Source organism: Colius striatus, chromosome 3 (genome assembly GCF_028858725.1).
Source record: "Colius striatus isolate bColStr4 chromosome 3, bColStr4.1.hap1, whole genome shotgun sequence".
Taxonomy (NCBI): Eukaryota; Metazoa; Chordata; class Aves; order Coliiformes; family Coliidae; genus Colius; species Colius striatus.
In genome coordinates, this window is record NC_084761.1 from 74,711,514 (window position 1) to 74,734,649 (window position 23,136).

At 35.5% G+C, this 23,136-nt stretch overlaps 1 protein-coding gene across 2 annotated transcripts in view; it reads left to right on the top strand.

Annotated features, from left to right (window-relative positions):
- PDS5A (PDS5 cohesin associated factor A) overlaps positions 1-23,136 on the top strand; it is a 79,946-nt gene that overhangs the window by 6,946 nt on the left and 49,864 nt on the right. The gene's annotated exons all lie outside the window — the stretch shown is intronic.

Sequence of the window (23,136 nt, forward strand, 5' to 3'; positions counted from 1 at the left end):
GAAAACTTTGTTACAGGCTGTTGAAAAAGCATTCTACTGAAACTTTGTAATAGTTGGGAGTCTAGCATGCAAGTCTTCAGGCTTAACTGTTTTAAAACACGGCATAGAAAATTCCTTTTTTTTGCAATATTTTCCTTCAGATATAGTCTTCCAGCTTAAATAAATAAGAAAGATGGCCTTTGGGTAATATGCAGCTCTACTAAACAACCTTGATTAACTCCAGAGCAAGATCTTTCTGTGGACTAAACCAAGTAGTGTCTTCAAGTTTTTGGTTGGTGGTTGGTTTTGTGTATGTGTGTGTTTGTTTAAAGAGGAAAAAAAAAGGTATGTAATCACCAAATACCATCTTAACATAAGGATTGAGGAGACTGACTAGAGGTTTGAGAAGTATAGGATTGTTTACCTTGGAAAAGAGATGAATAAGAGCTGTTGTGGTAACAGCTTTCAAAATAACAAATGACAGATAGTAAATCAGGGATTTCTGGTTTTGCCACCCCTCTCCTGAAGAAAGCGCATACATTTAAATTGAAACCTATAAAATTGTTGAAAGCTAAATATTTCTTAGGGTCAGAGCTGAACCAATGTTGTCTCTAGTATAAGTGATGTGCTTTCATCACATATATCACTGGCTTTAGGTGGATGTGCCTGTTGGTATGTATTTTTCTGGTATAACGTGTGAGACTTCTTATGTATTCAAATATTTTAAATAAAGTTTTAAAAAAAAATCCTGGACATATCACTGAATTCTTAGAAGGAGTTTGTATGTGTAAGTTTGCAAAATATCAGGAGCCTTAGCTGTGCTCAGACTCATAAACAAGGTGTTAATTTTGCACAGTGCTGTCAAGTGAAAGAAAAATTATCCCTTGGTTCACAGGCAGTATTATGGAGATGATTGATAGGAAGGGAAATCAAATATCATCAGAGGTTACTTTTCTTCCTTGTCTACTTGAATCAATTAATATTATTTGTCTGCTTAATGCTTATATGCATCTTTTGCTACCAAAAATTAAAACAACAGACAATTAGCAGATCGTTCCTTCACAGCATATACTATAGCCTTTTTGGTAGCTAAAAAAGCCAAACTTTTGTCTAGTCCCAATCAGTGTTAAACGTTCTTAATATATGATTTTTCTCCAGACTGCAGTATCTTCTTAATCACCATTATTACTTAGAAATCTAAACCACATGCTTATTATTAGTGTCACTCAAAGCAATGTGTGTTTGCTGGCCCTGCACGTGCAGTAAACTAATGACCTGTATTCCCACTGCTGTGCTGACATCAGAATTTGGCTGTTGCAAAGGTACCTTAGGCATGATGAAGTACTGTTAAAAGGTAAACAAAGATCAAATTGATGCAAAGTATGTTTCTGCTTAGAAATAAAGGTTGAAAACTTTGTGGTACCTAGTTAGCATGGGATATCCTGAACATGTGCTTCATTTATGTTTGACAGATGATACGTACTTATCTGATGGAGATGTCAGAACTGCAGTGTTAGGATTGGTTTTGCAAACAGTGGGAGAAAAGCCTACTCAAATTTACCATGATGATTGGTTGTCCTTTTTTTGTGTCTTAGTTATTCTCAAGAGGGTTCCCATTTCTTTCTAGTTGTCCAGTTATATTACCTGTTCTTGATAGTATTCTGTAGTCACCTTTTGCTGAAACACTATTTGTAGTCATTAGTAATTTTAGGCATTACGTTTTTAGCCTTGTATTTTAATACCTCATGGTGGAAATTGACATGTATCTCCAGTTTTGTACTGACAAAATGTATTCATGAGCATAAAGCAACATGTCTTTTCTATTTGGACTTTTTTTTCAACTGATAAAGAAATTGAAGGCAAAAGAAAAGAATAAAGAACATTTTAAAAGGAGTTTGGAGAAATCAAATATTCCTGGAGGCTCTTCCACCCCCTTCTTTGCTGCCTACAGCACCTGAAAAAAATGTACATGCTTAAAAAGAAAAAGTTATGTTAGTGTTTTTTAGTATTAGCATTTGCTTGTACTCATTAAATAATTCCCTTTCCTGTGCAGTTATAGTCTCTGTCTGTCTTAGGGGCTTTTTATGGAAATAACCTGAATGACCATCTGGGAAAAGCTTTTTACATGCAGATTTACAGTATTTTTTAAAAAATATTGTATAACTTTATTTTATCTCTGCATTTAAACGAGAGACCATCAAAAGACCAACTTCAAACTTATTATGAAAATCTTCAAAGTGTTTGAGAATTTGCGGGTTGTGCATGCTCTTTGAAAATATTACTGATTTTTTTTTTAACTTAAAGTGGGTTTTTTTACCAACTAAAAATTATACCTTTGTTCTTTGATTATCTGGATTAAAATTGTTTATGTGATACGCTATTACAGAAGCAAAAGGGAAAACAAGTCAAACCCAAATCACTCAAAATTAACTAAAAATCTCAAAACGTGATCATGTTCTTTAGTTAATGTTTTCTTTAGTATTTTTCTTAAATATTTTTCTATTTATTTTCACTGCTTAGAATCATCATGATGATGCTTCAGCATTTGGAAAATGTGTGCAGTGAAAGCAGAATTGAACTTAAGAAATGCTTAATAGAAAAATTTCCATTTCAGACTTAATAATGCAATAGTGTAGACTTGAAAAACAGTTTTAGTTAGTTGGTCCTTGAACAAAACCCAACTGATTGACTTCATTTAGGTTACCAATTTAATGAAAGGAAAATATTGTTTGGTATTGTCCCTTAAAATTTTTACTCTACCTTTGGACAGAGTAGTCAAAGTAGGGTAAATCGTGTTATTTTAATATGATCTTCTTGTGTTTTAACTGTGTTCTTCTGTTGCATTCATATATTTTCAAATAGTATTTAATCTAAAATGCAGTAATGGTTCTTCATAGTAAACTCATTACTGATATTTAATCAAACTGTATGCATAATTTAGCAGGGAATTATTTGTAAATTTTGAGGAATATAAATGTGGTTCTTTTCTTGTGATTTAAAAGACGGCAACCTGCCATTTGGTCACTTAACTCTCACTGACTGCAGTTCCTTTCCACGAGCTCTATTCCTGATGTCCTAGTCAGTCAGAAAAGATTGAATTTTTCTTTAAAACCTTTGCTTACATGAAACAGTGAAGAAGAATTTTGCAGAAATTATGACCCTTTGTGCAGTGGTGTAATGTATTGTAGAGTAAGTGAAGAGAATCTTAATTCTGAAGCTGTACAATAATAACAAGGAAATAAAGTAAACGTAATACTTTTGATGGTAGAAACAGAATTCACTACTATGAGGGGAAGTGAAAAAGGTTATCCTGTATGTTTGGTTTTTGACAGGTGGTTCTTTCTTAGCACTAACCTGCTGTAGAGTATTCATTCATTCACTTCAAAAGCCAAACAAAGAAATGCAAGCCAACTTTAAAGCTTTTTTCTTAAAATACATGTTTATTTAAATACTTTCTTCAGTCATCCTTTGTAAATGTAGTTGGCATGTGTCACTATTTCTGAAAAACTTATAATCCATCTCTTCTCTAAAAGCTCCCACTTCTGCTATCACTGGTAAAAATCCTGTGGCAAGAAAAGAAGTACTATTTTTGTCAGCAAGTGAAGGTCTAGTAGTTGCCGTTTGTGAGCTGTTAGTGACTTTTTTTCTTAGAAGATGCACATTGAATATGCAAGTAGACATAACTCTGCAGCCTAAGGGAAACTGGGAAAGCTGGAAATAAGGTTTCAGCCTTGTTCCAGTTGGAACTGATAGTCTAGACTGCTGTAAAATCATGAGAATTTTGCTTTGGGAAATGGGGAGGTTCACCAAGTACAAAAATGTATCTTTGTAGAATATATATGCACTAGCACATTTGGAAGTAGGTCGGTAGAAAACCTAGTAAGTTGTTTAAAAATCTCTTTGAACTGGGAGTGAAAGCCAAGTTATAGGTTATATTTCTAAACCTTGTCTGAGAAAGCTAGGGTGGTGTGTAATGTTTTCCGAAGTTACGCTTTCAGTCCTGGCTTTTGTTTCCCTTTAAAGGCTAAAGCATGTTTTGTCACATTACAAAGCAGAAAGGATGTCATTTGATTCTGTTTCAATTAGACATCTTTGCATATTGTTCTTAGTTGAGATTATTGTGCAGATTGGAGCATTCTGGTCTGAGTTTGATTTGTTATGTAGATTAAAGCATGTATCCTAGGGCTGCAGAAATGCAGTGGCACACAGAACTGATGCTAAAATTGGTGTCTGATCCCCATATTATACATCTGTGAGGATGGAGTTCTCCACTGCATTTTATCTAGCAGTGAAACTGGTTTGAGACACATCTTCAGGGACTCTCATACACTTCTGCCTCCTGGGAAAGTGTCTGTGGAGCCGTGCCCTAATTCACACAGTCTTAAGACTGCTCAGAATTGCTGACTTCAGTCTGTATGTGGGCTGTAATGCATTTAAGGTTCTGTATACTATCTGATTTAATGCCTGTCAACACTTTGGTTAACAACCTGGCATCATGCAACATCCCAATAAAATTAACTTTAAAACTAGCCTCAAACTTTTAGAAATTAGGAAAATATTAGGAAAATATTAATTGCAAGCATTTTTAGAGAATTTGTTGAGAGTTTTCCCACTGCTTTTCATCATCTTTATGAACCTTCTGCTTGAAAGCAAAACTATGGGGAAAAATAACTTCATCGAGAAGGCGAAAAGGTGGAGAAGTAAGTTACGACAGGTTAATTTTGCAGAGTATTGTCAGTCAGTTTAGTAATCTGAGCTGACCAGCACAGTGGTTATTTTAACGTAGTCAAAAGCAATTGAGTTTGTCTAAAGATAATAAAACACATAGTTCTCTTTGCAGAGTGACAGAAGTGAATTTTGGAAGCTTGTCATTCTGACACTATTATACCTGACTACTTGTACTCTTAAGTTTATGCTGTTGATGAAGGAAATATTTACTCATCTTCACCGCTGCTGCCATTGCTGTTCAGGGAGAATAACAATTCAGAGTTGTTTGCCTTATTTGAGTCAGCAGCACTCTATCAAAGTCTTTGGAACAAATCAAAGAGTAAGAGGAGAAACATGAAAAATAGAAGCACGTAGTGACTGTAGGCTAAGAGAGGGGGAAAGCAGTATGACTGGAAAAGATGGAATTGCTACACCAGTAGCTGGAGAATTTTGCTGATTCAACTGCTGGTGTGCTTCACTGTTGTAGTGTGTGGAAGCAAAAACACCAAAGCCATCACTTTGAGCCAGTGAACCTCTCTTGCTTGCTTTTGCACCGTTCTTTTTTCACACACCAACCCAGGTGTGTCTGCAGCCTGGAGGTTACTGGATTGAGGAAGCGATCCTATTCAAAAACACTTTTCCCCGTTCCCCCCCCAGGTTAGTTTTCATTTTTATCCCTATGACTTGCATAGTCACCCACAACTCCCTCCTGGTGTCGGCAGAAGCTGTAAGACAATCTTGGGGTGGCAGAACTGTTACTTGCAGTGATAGCTTAATTTGGAACATGGTGTTCATTGGGTTTGACCTTATTAAATCAACCTAAAGATTTGTTAAACTGCATCCTAAGATTGGTCTGAAGCAGTCTCACCTTCCCCTGTACAGTTTTACAGCCATGTAGTTACCTAGTTCAAGAAGCAGATCTATCTGAAAAGTCATCTGGCCAGAAAAAGGGATTTCTCAGTAGTGTCACTCATCAGTTGCATGTGTGCTGGAGTAATGGAGAGATAGATCTGACAGATTTGGATTGATTCACACTGCTCTAAAACTGCACCCTATGGAACTCTACAAACATCCCTTGCCCCTTGCACACTCCCAATTTGGTGAGGCAGTATTTGTATACCAAATGAAGAGGATACTTTGTTTTGGAGAGCTGTAAATCTAAGTGCAGTGGATGATGCACTGCCTTTCTAAGTCTAAAAAGAAGCTGAATTACAGAGCAAAATGTTCTCTGGTTAGAAACAAGTTAAATCAGTGCCACATTTATATGCAAATGTGTGGATTGTGCTGGTGCCAGTAATTTCAAACTAATGTCAGTATTGTGGAATCCACAATGAATTTTCTAATGTTTTAGCTGACTGGCTGCAGTAATTGATCATGCCATTCATCCAAATACATCAATGCTTTCAAAATTAATTGATTTTATATTGGAATTGAGAATTGATGTGGAGATACTTACATTACCTTCTCCTTTCTCTAGGAATGTTTGGTTTCCTCTTTTTTTTCCCCCCTTATTGTCTTTTCATTTATAGAAAAGAAATAATTTGAGGGTTTAGCATTTTTTTCTGGTCTCCCTAAGCTTGAAAGCTCACAGTTCTGTACCAGTACTATGATTGAGATTTGATCTTTGATGTTTAGACTGGTCTCTTCCTGTTCTGCAGTCCAAACTACTGAGTCTTGCGCTGTGACTCGAACTAGAGTAGGCGGTACAGGCCAGTGCTTGCAAACAGATGTCTTCATGCCAGCTCTTGTTTTTATTTTTTCCCCTCCGAATGTCTGCTGTAGTTGATTGCTCTTTAATGAAAGACTTGTACAAACTTATAGGATGCGCGTCTGTGTGTAAGGGAATATATATGTGTAAGGGAATATATGTGTGCATATGTACACATACACAGAAATTAATATATTTTTTCCAGAAAAATACACATTCCATAAAAATGTACTAATTAGCAGACAGACATCATAAATAGCTTTCCTCCCCCCAAGCATGAACTGATAAAACAATAAGTAGTAGAATATTTTTTTTTGTGGCATCTCAAAGCCAACATTATTAACACTCCACAGAGCTCGTAGCAGGGACAGACCATGAGTTTACTGTTGCGGATGACACTCTTCCAGAATCGTTCACAGAAAGTGAAAACCCTTCTTTAACTCATATTTTTGACATTTTAGGACCTGAGAGTTGTGCAGAATATATTCTTAAGGATAGAAATCCACCTGCTGTTGAAAAATGTTTGAACGTTTTTGGTTTTTTAATTTAATTACAAGGAGCTTGCGCTTCTGTGGTCATGTTTGCATTGAAATTCCGTAGTTGCCAAACTTCAGCCAACCTTAGAACTGAAATTTGACTGTTTTTCTAGTATCAATTTGTTTGTATATAGAAACTTTTATGAAAATAGCTGCATTGGACTATTGCCAGAAACTGCTAGATGAAGTAGCATGGATACTTTTGATTATTCAAATCTTTACCTTGAAATAACTTTAATCTCATGTTATTGAGTGGGTTTGTGGCTTATTGTTTTTATTTGTCTATTATTATTATTAAAGTAAACCTTTATCACCTTCAATTCAGAAACCTTAAAAATAATGCTTAAGAAATGAATGTGTGGAAACACTTTGCATATATTCACCAATCAGTAGTATATTAGGATTCCTGGGGTTCAGTCTTTTTGTTTCTAAATAAATTCTGGAGACCTTAAGTAGGTCTTGATTAAAAAATCTATAATTACCTTTTAAGTCTTTGTAATACGAAGGAAAAAAAACCCTAATACCATTCCTGACAAATGGATCAAATGTTGAGGGGCATATTGAAAATGAGAAGGGAAGATGTTCTGATTTCTAAGATGGCTGACTAGGAGACACTGCTTTCTTATCCACAAGAAGTGATAAACATACAGGATACAAAGTGCTGAAGTTGGAAGGCTGTAGTCAGTGGTGGAAAACTACTTTTCTACTACTTGGCCTATCAATAACTGACTCTCACAAGAATCAACTGTGTTTTGAAGCCCTCCTTTTGACATCTGAAGGAACCTCCTACACAAATTCAAAATTAACATTGCAGACAGTGTCAACCATATGCAGGTGGCTACTGCCTGACTTGTGGTACTCTGTGATTTTACAACCAGTCAAGATAATCTTGTGCATGACCATCAGAGCTATGGCAAAAGGCATGTGCTTAAAGTTGAAACAGAGCAAGGTAATGGTTTCAAGTAGGCAGCAGGAAGCATTTTACCCCATCCTTCAGTTTCCTTTGCTGGATGTTTCCCCTTAGTGTACTTACTTCTTTTTGGTCCTTAGTATAGGGCATTACTTGCCACTAGTGAGGAAACTGCTAATAATAGCATCTGGAAAAAACATCTGGTTACTTGTCAAGGAATTTCAGCTCTATCCAGATTATGGTTATTTGCTCTCAACACATGGAACAGAATTCTGTGACTAATCTCATCACGAATTTATCAGTATTTTGTGACTAATACAAGTACTGAAGAGTTTTCTTCAATATAGGTTTCTTGGGCAGCAACTTGTTGTTGTCTCTTACACTAATTTCCCGTAAAATTCATAGTCCAAAACTAAGTCTCAGCCTTTTTCTTTAAGGTGCTAAATGACTTCAGCTTAATGCCTCAGTTTTAGGCTCTAAAGATTGTGATTGGCAGCTTTTGTTTCCTGATCATAAATCTTAGCCAGCAGCATTTTTAGAATGTTCAATGAAGTCCTGCTGCTATTGAAGGCTATTTCAAACCTCTGCAATCTGTAGACCAAAGTGGTGCATATCTAAAGTCTTCCTTTCTTGCAGTGGAGATATGTTGAAGATTGTTTGCTTTTGAACAAAAAAACCAAAACAAAACAAACCAAACCCAACAAACAAACTGAAGCAAAACCCGCACTATTGCATTTTGTTTTTTAGGGTGGAAGGGTAAGAAAACTAATGTAGCAAGGTACATTCCATAGTATTTTTGGTAAGTGTTCCGGTGTGCTACTGAAATGTGGCCTGCATGTGACGATCATGGGGGTGATTTAAAAAAAATAAATAAAAGAACATGCCAAAAAAAAAAAAAAAGCAACCTACAGAACATGAATCATAGAATGGTGGGGTTGCAAGGGACTTTTAGAGATCATCTAGTCTAACCCCCCCAGCAGAAGCAGGTCCACCTAGATCAGGTCACACAGGAACGTGTCCAGACAGGTCTTGAAGACCTCTAAGGAAAAAAGACTCCACAACCTCCCTGGGCAGCCTGTGCCAGTGCTCTGTCACCCTCACAGAATTAAATGGTTTTTGTCTTGTTTTGGCTTATGAAGAGTAAAAAAAAGCCTTGTATATGCAAGGTTAAGTCAAATACAAGAACTTTATGTGAGATTCAGGACCTGAAGGCAATAACAATACAGTCTAGAATGGTTTTAGATAGAAAAATTAAGTATTGTGCTTATGTAATGCTTCATGTGTGCTTAAGAAAATTCAGGTTGTTTATTTTGACAATTACTTGGTCAAGTAATTCTCATTCTCCTGCAGAGTTTGTATGTGAGAGAGATCTGTTGTGTTCTTTTAATTATTTTAATTTCACCTTATTTCAACTTTCTCAATCATTGTTATATATATATTTAAAATATCTTAGCAGCTTTTTAAATCTCTAGCAATAGTATGGACTATTGAGGTCACTTCAGCTGAGCAAGTGAAGTTGAATCTCTGTTCAATTTTTGAGTCAGAGCAACAAAGATTACTTTTAAACAATGACACATTATTCTTGCTTGTGGCTTCAGACTACTGCAATCCAGTACTCTTGGTAAAGAGTGTGCTTTCGTAGGTGTTCAAGGCAATTGTAATTTTGAGTCAAGTCCTGCTGCTGCCTTCTTTGTAAGCTTCTTGGATTTCTCTGGCAGTGTTTCTTTATTACAGATGCAGATATTTATGAGATGACCAATTCTTCTGCCAATGGGTACTAAATTTGTGTTCATGTTTGAGGTACAGGCAGGTATTGTTTCAGGTGTCTAATCTTATAAAGGGAATCAGCTGCATCTTCCAGCTATTTCAAGTGACAAAAGCTACTCGCTGCTGCGGTGTATGCACTGTCTTAAAGTAGTGGAACCTTTGTATTGGCAGAATTTATTGAATAATTTTAAATAATTGTACTATGAGAGTCAAAGAAACTGTGAGATTTAGTGGGTAACAAAATACTTTATTAGAAATAAAGTATTAAACTAGGTATTATACTAACTTTAGGGACGTAACCTCAAGAAATGGATTGACTTTGGTGCTGTTTCGTACTTTTGGGGTTGAAATTTCTCAAAAAAAAGCACCTTGCCTTAACACTATATGTGATATATTGCTTGCTTCTTATCATAGCTAGATCACTAGCTATAAAACTGTGATTACATATGAGGAATGTTGAGGGACAGGTACAGCAGTTAGGGCATATTCTAGCTATCCACAAGACAAGAATTTGATGGAAGAGATAGGCAAAATGGTTACAGAACTCTGTGGAGGAAATCAGGAGTTACTTAATGTTTTCAAAATATTAGAAAACAATTCCCAGACAAGATTTTATTATCCTGAAATTAAAATAACTTCAGAAAATCAATAAAGCCACCACAACTCTGGGAGGTAACTTATTGTCCTCTAAAATACTACTGCTATTCCAGAAAGGTGTTGTAGAGCTTGGTAAAAGCAGTCATCTTTTTTTTGGTCCTTTAATTAGGTGGAAAAAAAAAGGTCTTGCTTTTGAGAATATGATATATATTTTGGATGAGAGATAGTTTTATCAGCTCAGCATAGTTGTGTGACTTGAAAATATTAAAATGTTTTGCAGAATTAGAACCAAGTGAAAACATAGTCCAGTGACCATGTTTTCTCTTTCTTTTCCTCAGTCTCTTGCCTTTGTCTTTTTTCTTTTTTTCCTTTGACATACAAATGCACCTCATTCCTATACACAAAAAGGAAGTCTACCTTCATATGTGAAATATTGTGACATAAAATGAACCAGAAAAAGATTAAAAATAACATTTTAAATATTGTCATGTAAAGTCTTCCAAAGTGCTTTTTGTGGATAATATATTACATTTGAAAGATTTTTTTCACACTTCTAATACTTGCAATTATGATAATATTACAAATTTAATTTATTCAATATTTTTCATATTGTTCTTTGCTAGCTACATTGTAATAAATACAAAGGCTCACAATAGGCATTTTCCAAGCTTATTTATCAGAAAATGAGTATCCTAAATATAATCATTATCTCTTTACCATCATCATGTTGCTGAGCTCTGGATTTGATTTTCATATCTTTATATCAGCAATATTGGCATATTTTATTTTTTCCTTTAGTCTCCCATCCTAATTTATAGAGAAAGTTTAAAATGGAAAATGTCTTTAAAATCTTATTCTTTTAACATATCAGAACTCAGTCTTTATTAGCAGGGATAATTGTAGTTATTCAGAGTAAAATTATTTAAGTTTATTGAAGGAACTCTACAAACACAATACTTTCCATGTGCTAATTATATATAATTTTATTCCTCCCTATGAAAGAATTAAATAAGACTTGTAACCAGGAAGCAGCTCCAGATATGTTTCAGGTCCAACTTTTTATGCATCATTTTTTCCCCATCGTTTAAGAATTTCCAGAAACTTTGTGTTTAATGTGTCTACTTAAAAATAAAGTAAAACCATCAGCTACATACAAAGTAAGCAAGTTTCTGCATTTTGCCTGCAGTCCATTGTAGAGTGCCCTATTTTTGAGCTTGGTAGTTGCCTAAAGAGAAAACTTTGTTAATAATATAGATAATAGTGCTCAAGGGGTAGCAACATTTTCTGGTAAAGTAGTGCTTCATTGGAGAAAGCTAATTTGTCTGAATAAAAATTTGTGGCAGCAGTGTATCTGATTCAGTGAGTACAGTAGCTGGTACACCACCTGCTGATAACTGGAGTTTGCTGGAGTAAGATGAATAGGAATGTCCATGTCAGCCAGTGCCTCCTGGGGAGCAGGTTCTGGTTTGATATGCTGTTGGTTAGGGGGGTTTTTTGTCATCATTCCTTGTTGGTAGTATTGCAAAATATCAAAACAGTTTTACAGTTCTGATTTTCATCCAGCCTTTCACATGGGAATGGAAACCGACATCTGCATTCTAGATAGTAGTTGTGTTAATATGATAGTCCTGTATTAAGACTACAGTAGAAGATAAGCACATAGAGTTCTTCAGTGCAGTTTTATCATTAGATATGGGTTCATTGCCTCCTAATGTTCAGTCATCAGGCTCAGCATAATCTGGCTCCTAGAGAAACTGTAAAATAAATGCTGTGGCTGTAGAGTGTTTTCTTGTTTACCTTGATACTTTCTTTTGCTGCTGAGTATTGTGATATTACATGTAATTGCCAGTCATTGAATGATTTCTATGAAAGAAATTTTAATTTATTCTCTTACTGTTGCTGATTGTGCAGTCAGAGCTAAAGAACAAGGTACAAATATTTTGCACACTTTTCTGCTTTGGTAGGTATAGCAAGCTTGCAACTCACCCCAATTTAGCAGGGTGCTGAAATAGAATGATTGTGTTTTATCAGAAAAAAAAACCCAACAATGTTTTGGTCTCATTTTATTGGTTGTGTTGGAGCACAATCAGGAAAAAGAGCCTGATATTCCTGTATTTCATACACCCCCTGCTTCTTGATGACTGAGGAACACTGTGTGGTGTGCCATGGGACGTACCTGCACCATGGCACAGAAATAGTTAAGGATATAGTCTTTAAAACATCAGTATTGCTGAAGACATAGCCTTCTAGTTGTGTTTTAATGTGAAACTCATAACACAGAACTGAGCCTAAATATTTACTTAAAAATGAATCCTTGCTGTCAGTTCACAGTAGAAATTAAAATGCCATTCTTGCTCTTGTCCAGCACCACCTTGTCTTTGGAAGAGGAAATGAATTATCACACAACAGTGAGCTGGTGGTTATAAAGAATCTTCTCTCTCACATCTGGAGACTATTATCAACGTACTTGGTGAAACTTCATATGGAAATAAAAGTTCCTGCACTGTGGAGAATATGGTTTAAAGAAATTTTTGGGTTTGCCCCAGCCATATATAACACTTGCTAGTATACCTAGGGGAAAAAGCTTATTTAATGAAATGCTTCTAACTGATGATGTCTTGAATTAACATTTAGAATGTTTAAAGAATATACTGGTTTTAGTCTCTGCAAATAGTCTCTTTTTGTTATATACCTATATATGTAGAAGCTAAGTATCTGAGAACTTAAAAGACTTTAAGTGTTTTAATTTATGAACCTTCTTTAGAGTCCTTAAGCAATTGTTAAACTTTGGCAGGAAAATTGGAAAGAATCCCATTACAAATCTTTCCAGTAACAGAGACTAGAGATTGCTGAAGACTGAATTAATTTTAAAAAATATAGCTAAAATTGGTCCTATGGCACCTCGCTGAAACCATGGATTTGTAAGAGATAGTAAGTATCATGATTATGAAGAGAAAATGTACTGATAAATATGTGTGCTGTCTTTTAATTCATGTTACTTGAGAACAAATATATGTATATTGTTAAATGTGTGACTTAATCCACAATATTACAGCTTGTGTCATAGAAAATTGTTTGAAACAGTTTAAAAGTAAGATGCAGGCTGCCCAGGGAGGCTGTGAAGTCTCTTTTTCTGGAGGTCTTCAAAACTGGTCTGGACGTGTTACTGTGTGACCTGATTCAGGTGGGCCTGCTTTGGCAGGGAGATTGGTGTAGATGATCTCTAAAGGTCCCTTCCAACCTCTACCATTCTATGATTCTATGACAAGAGACTTACAGAATTTCAATACGGTAAGGTCAAACTAACAGTACTTCTCAATGTTTCTTTTGTTAAAATTACTTTAAAGGGACTTGGGGTGAGTAGCCAAATATTTGTCATGCATCAAAAGCTGACTGTAAGCAAAATGTAAATTTATATAATTATTGTTAACGACAAACCATCCGGTGTCCTAAGGTTAGGCAGTGCTCTGCACACCTGAAAATCTTTTAGCTGATTGGGAAACAGGAAACATGATGAGGGGAGTTGGTTTGATCACAACCAAGAAAGATTTCACAAAATGTCTGTTAAGTCAAATAATTTATGTGAGTGGAGTGAATCCAGTGGAAGCCTTTAGGATTGATGCAAGTTTTGGAAATTACTGTAACAGCATATTTCTGAGACTTTGAATTTAAAATGATCAGTGATCACATCTTATGCCAATTTGAAGGTAAATTTTCTGGGGGACTAGTAGGGTCTCCCATCTCAGGCTTCAGATGCTTGCCACTATTAAGGTTAAGAATTTGTGACTATTAGCTTGTTTGTTAAGAGTTAAGATGTACCAGAAGGCTAAAATTATCTTCCCTCCCTAGTCCCGGTTATTGAATTCTATCTACCTTCCCTTCTCTTGGCTCCAGAACATATCAGATCTGTCTATGATCTAACTAGGCCTGTCAGAACACTATGCACGACTCTGAGAAGGTTTTCAGCCAAATCAGTAAGTTAAATTGACTCACGGAGCTATTCCGCAAATGTTGGGGCCAGTGCAAAATATGTGGTGGCACTGCATGATTAGAAGCAAGACAAGATAGATAATGGGAAAAGGAGAAGGAGATGGTGGCAGCAAGTGGTTAAACTGGATCTCCATGTTGTCTGGAACCAAAACCATAGCTACTGGGAGGGGGTTTTGAACTATATACTGCTGTGGCTCCTGGTTGCCAAACAGATCTGAATTTCTGTGTTTCATCTTCCTTTGACGTTTTTGACCCTGTCAGTGTGTATGGAACCATAAGAAAGTACTTGACCCAGCCAGTTATAAGGGAAATTCTATTGAATTCCAGACTATTTAAAGTTGGTTATAATCTACTTTCTCCTTAATGACAAATTTTAATATTTTAATAACAAAAAAAAGCACAGCCTGTTTTGATGGAGTGGTGTTGGTTTTTTTTCCCCTTGTTATAACAGCTTAAAATAGTCTTCATTTCAAAGGAGGGGATAGATTAAAAAGATCTCATTGTTACAACAGTTGGATATAAATGAACTTACAGGATGTTCTTACATGAAGCATAGTGTACTTCATTAAAGACAAAAGAAATAGACTTGGCTTTGAGTTACAGTTTGCCTTGGAGGAAAAAGCACCTTGCTACTACATACAGTAAAGGAGCTGAGATTGTATACATTTTTTTTAATCCTCTAAATCTCACTACAATAAAATTTTTCAGTCAAGTGATACTGTCTAAAATAGTTCAAAGCATGATGTTTTATTTTATATCCTAATTGTAGTAAGGAAGGACACGTGGTATTTTCTTTTTACATAGTGTCTCTGATTTCCCCCCCCATGGGCTTGTTCATGGCCATAGAGTTATCACATGCAGTGATAACAGTATTAGGATTATCTTCTGCTGGGCAGGAAGGATACAATTTTACTTCCTTTTGTGATGTTGTAATCTTGGGGAGCATATTGTCTTTGCAGCAGTCCATGCAAGCTAATATAATGAAGATGTCACTGTTACATGACTGACTTCACGGGGCAAAATACTCAACCACTGTTTAAATAGCATGTTCTGATTCGTACTATGAAAGATACTTTAGATTAAGGCACTTCATTTTTCTAATTTTATTTGCTTTTTCCTCCCAGCTATTGTATTTATGTTACTTGAGGAAGCTTCTAGATTTACTGCAGAACTGGAATTCTGCTGTGTGTTAATTATGGAGATACAGTATGTGGTTAATGGTACAACCTCTCTTCCTAACTGGTAACAATAGTTGTCCTGGTTTGATTGTGATGCTGTATGTGTACGATATTTATATTCATTATGTAGTTAATTAAAAGCACATGTATTGAGACAATTACTTCATTCATGAATTCCTCTGTATACTGTTTTTGTGACAAGAAGTAGTCAGTCTTTCTTCTTTTTTTCATATGTCAGATTTATTTATCATTTGGACACCTGGAAAATAATCTGAGTTTCTTGATGTAAGTAAAATTATACAGAATGTGCTGGTTTACTAGTATGAAGATAGTGGTGAATTCCAAGTCTATGAATTCTTTGTTCGTGATCTGGCAGTTGGCCAAACCTCCAAAGAAAAGCTCAGCAAAGGTTGGTCCACAGGGGATGAATAGCTCATTAAACTGCTTGCCTGGTCAGAGGGGTATTACTATACAGGCTGCCATTACTGTTCCAGCACATGCTTTACGTTTCTTGTGACATGTCTGCAGTCTCATCTAAAACCCCAGTGCCATTGGCTTCACTTGTGGAGCAGAGTATAAAGAAAGAAGCAACTAGTCTTAGCCCCAGAGACTGCACCAGTATGTTTTGCATATTTGCATTTGTTACATGTTTGGTTTGTTTTTTTTTTTTTTGTCCCTAAGTTGTTCAGAGCCATTTAAGTGTCTTGTCAGAGAGTACAGATTAAAGATGGAATTTGTAGTGGAAATCAGGCAGTACAATTTATTTTTCAGGAGTTACTAACAATACCAGGAAGGGAGTGCTACTTCTCTTTTTATTAATGACAAGAGCAAAACTTCACAAAATAGCATTAGTTCCTTTGCAATTCGTTGTTTCTATGAATCACATATGCCCTTCACTTGATTCATATGTTTACTTGTCTAGTTTCGACTGTGATAAATGTGGGCCCTGAATTGTTTGATGCAAAACCCTATGAGAAGACAGTGCCCCAGAGCTTATGCTTTTATGGTCAGAAAGTGGCCCTAGTTCTCAGACTGGAGATGCTGCTGGTACATTTCTACCCACTGCTTCTTGCACGTGTTTTTCCAGAGCATAAATATCAGTGCTGTATTTAAGGCATATTAAAAGAGAGACCTTTGGCTGATGTTTTGGTATATTAGGCAAGCTAGAGTCTCATAAATATCATCTGACAAAGAAAAGGCATTTGAGACTTCTTTGGTAGTCACTTTCCCTACCTTTCCTATTTTGAATGATTTTTTTTTTTTTAATCGATGAGGGTAATCTGACCTAAGTGATGTATTTCAAATTAGCATTTAGTATTTTTAGCATTTCATTAATTATATTGCTGTTTTTTCCTTTCCTTGACTGGAAATACTAAATCTGTTATATCCTGGAATTGCATTTGTATTGTTTTCTTGTACATAGCCTGTTGGTGGCTTGTAATATCTAAAATATCCATCTTTCTCCTCTCCTGTTGTTTCCAGCTGATAAATTCTTAATAATGTAAGTTCTTGGTTTTGAGCACTAATCATATGACCACTTAGTGATGATTAATTTTTGGTATTTCTATTGTTCTCATATAATATATTGTTCTCATATATTGTTTTTACAAAACTTGTATTGCTTAGTTTGTGATTTCATTCATCAAGTCTTTAAAGATGCTGAAATAATAATAATCATTTAATATTTTGAGGTCTTTTATTTTTGTTTCTATCCACACAGTAATTTCCATTTTTCCATATTTGGTGTTTCCAGCTGATAGATAGGACTGTATCTGAGATCAGTACTTCTCATCCTAAATCTGCATCACGTAGAAGTATGTTTTCAGATACACGTCTGTGGATTTTGCTGTATTTTACAATTAGATCTTAGCCAAAGAATATAATTTATTGTGAATAGCTAGTGACAATGGTCATTCATAATATTTAAGATACTTAAACCATGTGAGGAAAAAAAGTAAAAATGCTTTTATGGCAGAGTTGGAAACTGCAGCCTTCTCTTGCCATCTCTCCCTGAAGTGTCCAAGCTCTTGAAGAGGCAGCTGGGCTGATGTCAACCTGGGAAAGTTTTACCTGCAAATATCTTTTGTATTTCCATAAAACTTAGTACTAAAGTTAACTTCTAATATTATTCCTATAACAATAAATGGTATCTAATTCTCTTAATTGTTACATTTCATCTTTCAGTGATTGCAAGGGGAATTTCTAAATATATCTTTACTCAGTCTTTTTACATGCCAAGGATGGTTCAGTATTACTTTTGGAATGCTATGAATAAGCTGTTGTAAAACCAGTAAAACAGAAGCAACCTGTACACACTTTCCCCTATGTTGTCACCAGCTTGGAGGTTTGTATTTGACCTGTCAACTACAGCAAGGCTTTCCTAGATTTACCTGCTTCTTCCTGTTTGAGTCTACTCTCTGAGGGCACCCTGGTGCCTCTGTTTATAAAGCTCTCGTCCCTACAGTACTGGGAATCGTCAGTATGGTTCAGCAGTAGCTGAGCCTCCTGATCCAACAAAACATACACTTGAACCTACATGTTCAATAAACACAAACCAGGATCTGAATGGCAAAAAGTGCTCTTATCTGACACACAGCTCTTGCACAAGAGCCACATGCAGCTGAGTCATGTAAGGGCAAGCTACCATTGCTGATTTACTGTCTTGGAAAACAGGCTACATATAAACTGCGGTGTATGAGGTGTGAGCAGGCTGTGAACACCACTTTGGCAACCTCTGGTGTATGTTTCAATGCAATTCAAAAGCTGACAGTCTCAGAAGAAGCTACAGTTAGAGCTGATCTTGCCTCATTTCAGGCATCTGGTCACACTGATCTGTTTTCATGGTCAGCACAGAGAATTCCAGGGCACAACTGAGCTGATGTCGTCATAGTCATCCGTGCTTGAATTCAGTTGTGGTCTGTGCGTTTCTCTCCTAAGGGGTGAAAGGGTAGCCCAGAGTAACTAACTGTCTTGCACAGTATGTGTTTTTATGCAGTTGAATAAACATCTCTCTGGAAGTTAAAAATGATTTAATTTTCGATATGTTCGTGTTAGCACTCTTCATTTAACTCTTGTTCTTGCTCATTTGCGTTTCTGTATCAACCCCAATGTTATAATCGAAGCATTTCACTTATGTTTGCAGAGCCTAGGAGAGTAAAATCTTGGTTTAATAATTGGAATTTCAAGGTACTATGATAAAAATTGCAATAAAGAAAATTTCTAGAGTAATTTTAACACTTTGTTTTTGCAAGCTAACTGAAGTAAAGCATATGATAACTTAATGGAGATGCATTAAATCAAAAGCAGTGCAGAATGAATTTAATTGTAAATGTGAATAGCTGTATTTTGTTTACATTTGTTAGCAATTAGTGTTTTAATGGAATGCTTAATTGTTTGGAAAAGAATGAATGATGTTACATTAATAGGTTTAAATAATACTGTTCTGACTTCTCTTTGCACAGAGGACAGTAACAATTTTCTGTGATGGAAGCTACCAAGCCTTTAGGATTTTATATAAATTAATATTAGTGCTCTAGCTAGGGTTGTTTTGACTGTACAGCAAGACTTCATTTAGACAATAGTACTGTAATTTGAAAAAGTCGTGAGTTCCTGTTACAGTTTTATCACTTCTTCCTGGAATAAAAACTGGTTTAGCATGATAATAATGAATACCCAACTCTGAAATAAGTACTTCTGCTAGAGAAATCTCATGATTGAATCAAATCTTTAGGAAGTTGAAACTCCTTTGAGACCTAAAATGAAAACCTTAATACAAAGAGGAAATGGAACGGGGTTTTGTTTGTTTTGGGCTGATTTTGCAATTAGAACAAGGGTCGTTAGGGTGGATCAGATGACATCTTGAATATAATTTTCTTCGATAACTTTAACAAAGAAGATTTTCTCAACACACATATTCTTATGAAAAATAACACAGTAGCAGTTCATGTCTTCTCTTTGCAACTCTGTTTTTTCTTCCCTCTGGTTCAGTGAAATATTAACTGTAGGCTTGAATTTTTTTGAGCTTATTTGGTCATATTCCCTCATTGTTACATTTATGTGTGACATTAGTTACATGAGTGGTTTCCAGTTTGGGTTTAAAAATAATGTAAAGCCCTAAATTACTTGGGCTTTAGATTTTTTGTTGAGGTTTTTTTCAGGTTTTCAGTTTAATGAACAGATTCTTTTAATAGATTAATTTCTAGCTGTCACAAAACTGATATTGTAGTGGTATGACTAAAAACTTTTAGCTATGAAAATCTTTCTGAACCAATTATGCGCAGTTTTTCATAAGCTATTATCAGTATTTATTAGATATCATGTAACTTGCATGCTGTTGTGAGTTTTTTCTTAAAATTCCTCTGAGAAAGCCGGTAATTTGTGTCGGGAAATGTATGGCTACAATACAAGTAAGAAAGATTTTTATGAAGGGCTGGGTAAATATGCTTAACCTTAATATTTGTAATGATCCTGTATCCCTAGTAATACCTATCCCAGGTGATTAGAAGTAATTTTTCTTAGTCAGACCTTAACACAGAAAATAACTTGCAGTACATTGTCAGCTTGTTTCTTTGTATTTTGGATGTTTATGTGAACTATAGTCGTAGAGAAAGACTTTGCATTAGGCTTGGTTTAAACATAGGGGGAAGAAGGGAAGGGAGTTCCCATGATGTTGGAAACAAGACACTGGATGGCTGCAGAGGAAGACAGGAGTACCCCAGGAAACCATGGAACTGTTGTTGTACTCTGTGTTTCTATTACAAAGAAGTGATTTCATTAAACATGCACTATCTTATACTTCTAAAGACTTAAGTAACTATCTTAATAGTTGCTTGGTAACTAATTTTTTCAGGCAAGAGTACCAGTCTTGTAACTGGCCAAATTTTGAGTGAGTTCTTGACTTTCTAGCAAGTGTAAAGAGCCAAACATATATTGTATCTAATGTCTGGACTTCTTTTTCTTTTCTGTTTTAACAATTAATCTCATATGTAAGTTAGCAGGGATTTGGAAATAATTCTGCCGTGTAATACCTTAATTGGTGCCAGTAGTTTCTGGACTATAGAGACTACTCCTAGGCTGTTGGATTTTAGATATAGTTAATTGTGTATATTGAAGAAATGTGGAGAATTACTTTGAACTGTGATGACAGTGTCCAACAAATTTATTGATTGTACTTAAATGCAATTAATTGCCTTTTCCCCAAATCTTCCATGTGTCCTGCTACTAGCAAGAATTTACTTCACACTTTTAATAATTGTATAACCCCGTGTAGTTTACAAATACTGAAAATAATATATTAACATTATACTAGATATTTTGTGCACTCTATACGTATTTTGTATTACTTTGGTATCTGGGATCCAAATAAAGACCAAGGTATTATTGTGATAAATTTTTGTTCATGCCATAAACAGAATGTCATGCAACAAAGACTTTATAATAGAACAAAAGATAACACACAAATATAAGCAGATATGAGACTATAAAGAAAGAATGGAGAAAACATAGATCAGTATGTTATATAACAGTTGCACCTTGCCAATGGTCCAATTACTGTCCAAGTGTTGTTTTGTAATAGAAAAGAAATATCAGGGAGTGCTTTGCAGGCAAATAGAATGAGATTTTATGGATATTTGCTGACAGGTCCTATGGATTTTCCTCTGTTATTCTTGTGTTCAGACAAAACAGTACCAAAGACTAGTTTACTTTAATCTCAGAATATTCTTACATTTTGTTGCTGAAGCTGAATGTTGTGCAAGTTTTCACAGCACTATGCTGCCTTACCTTGTCTGGTTTAGACATATCAGAGAAGGGATATATGCAAGATTTATGCATATTATCGTATGAGTATGAGAACCAGAAGAGAGATCCAAGTCTAGGAAAACAGGTATTCTGGTTATAAAGCTTATGATTCATATGGGGAAAAGGGAGATCAGACTTAAGATCAAAAGATCATTTATATAGCTATAAAAATTAATCAAATGACTGGAAAAAACTTGAGTGGGACAAGATTTCATGGTACAGATGCAGTTTATTGTCAGTCCTCCAAGGGAAGATCTACAGATCTTTTTGCCTTTTCGGCTTTGTTTTTAAAGCCTTCAGTAACAGTTATCCAAATCCCATGCTGCAGATCATTATTCCTTGTCCTGCCACCTGCAGAGAGAATGGAATGTGGTCTTTTTGGCTTTCCATCATGTTGTTTTTTGGTGTGGTAGTGGCTGCTAGTCTTTTGTGTTTTCCTGGATTTGGAGGAGGTGGCAGGGATGGTGCTTTTAGGTTTTTCTCTTTTTTTCTTTTCTTTTTTTATTTTTTTTTTTTTTGTTTTGTTTTCTAAACCTTCTTTGAAACCATCTGGTATGTTATAAAAACTATTATCTGGGGATTTGAAAAATTGTGTTATCTAGGAATGACAGGTGATGTGTGAAACTAACAGACATACCTGTGTTATCCAATAGAAAGATGGTTTTGTTCTTTAGACTGCTTAAGCATGTTAGAGAAACATGCTAGTGCAGGTATAATTTAGGTTTATATGGGCTGTGGCTGTAAAATTCTCTTATTTTGTTTGGGTTTTTTCTCTTTTTTCTTGATCTTTTTTTTTTGGTTTTGCTGTAAGTTGTTTCACAAAGGAACGTACTTGTACACCTAACAGGAATTGAGGAGTTTTAAGTAACGTATTGTAGGAAAGATTGCTGTCAAACATTTATTATATTTTTTAAGATCTACTGAGTTTAAAACTGTTCTGAAACTCAGGGAGAAGGTAAAGCTGAAAGATAGTGTTCTCATGTTGGAAGTAGGGGCATGCTTAATAATCGAGAAACAACCCTAGTACCATTTGAATGACGTGATAACAAAAGAATTTTGGTAAGAGATGTGTTTTGTTAGCTGTGTGAGCTCAACCTCCTCTTGTGTTTTACTGTTAATGTTCCAGAGGCAAATTTGACTCATCAAGACTTAGCATTCTGCTTTCTCTTTTATCTCTTTAATGTGCATGCTGTGCATACTATGTCTGCAATGGGTATACTAAATCCTGCTGTTATGCAATATGGCAGTCCTTCAAAATTTTAACATTAAGGATGCTGAAGTGACATGGAGGAATGGGACACCAAAGCCCAATTTGGCTCATGTCATACTAAGAATCTGAAGCACATCTCCTCATGCAGTACTGGTATCATGAAAGTTATCCTCATCCTTTTAACAGACGCTATTACAAAATTCAACTTGAAACTTTTTATTTCTTCAAACTAGATTTTCACTTTCAGTTTTGCCAAATCATTCTGTTGAGATGTTTCAAGTAACTGGAGTTGTGTAATAATTAGAAATAAGCAATTTTGGTGGCATTTCAATTAGTAGTTCTTAGCTGTGCTGGAATAAACAAGGAAACCACATAGTTGATTTTTTTTCCCATTATATAGATAAAGCAATAGATGTAGTTTTCAGTACACAAAATAAATCTACAGTGTTTAGACATGTTTTACATGAGGAAATAAATTCATACTTAGTGTCTAGTTTGTTTAAGCTGGATAAAAGGATTTTGCATATGTAGTCCTTGAGTTCTGTGCCTTGATACAGGCAGTACTTATGACTGGTCTCTTGGGCTCCTCCCAGATCTTGGGAGGAGCCCTTAAAGCAGCCGCATTGTACTGTGGCCTATACGTTAGGCCAGATGGCTCACAGCTCCTTGTACTGTCTATACTGAAATAAGTTCTCAGTCTGAAGTGGTGTGGGACTGCTTTGATGAAGAGATGCTGCCATCTCCAACCTCAACGA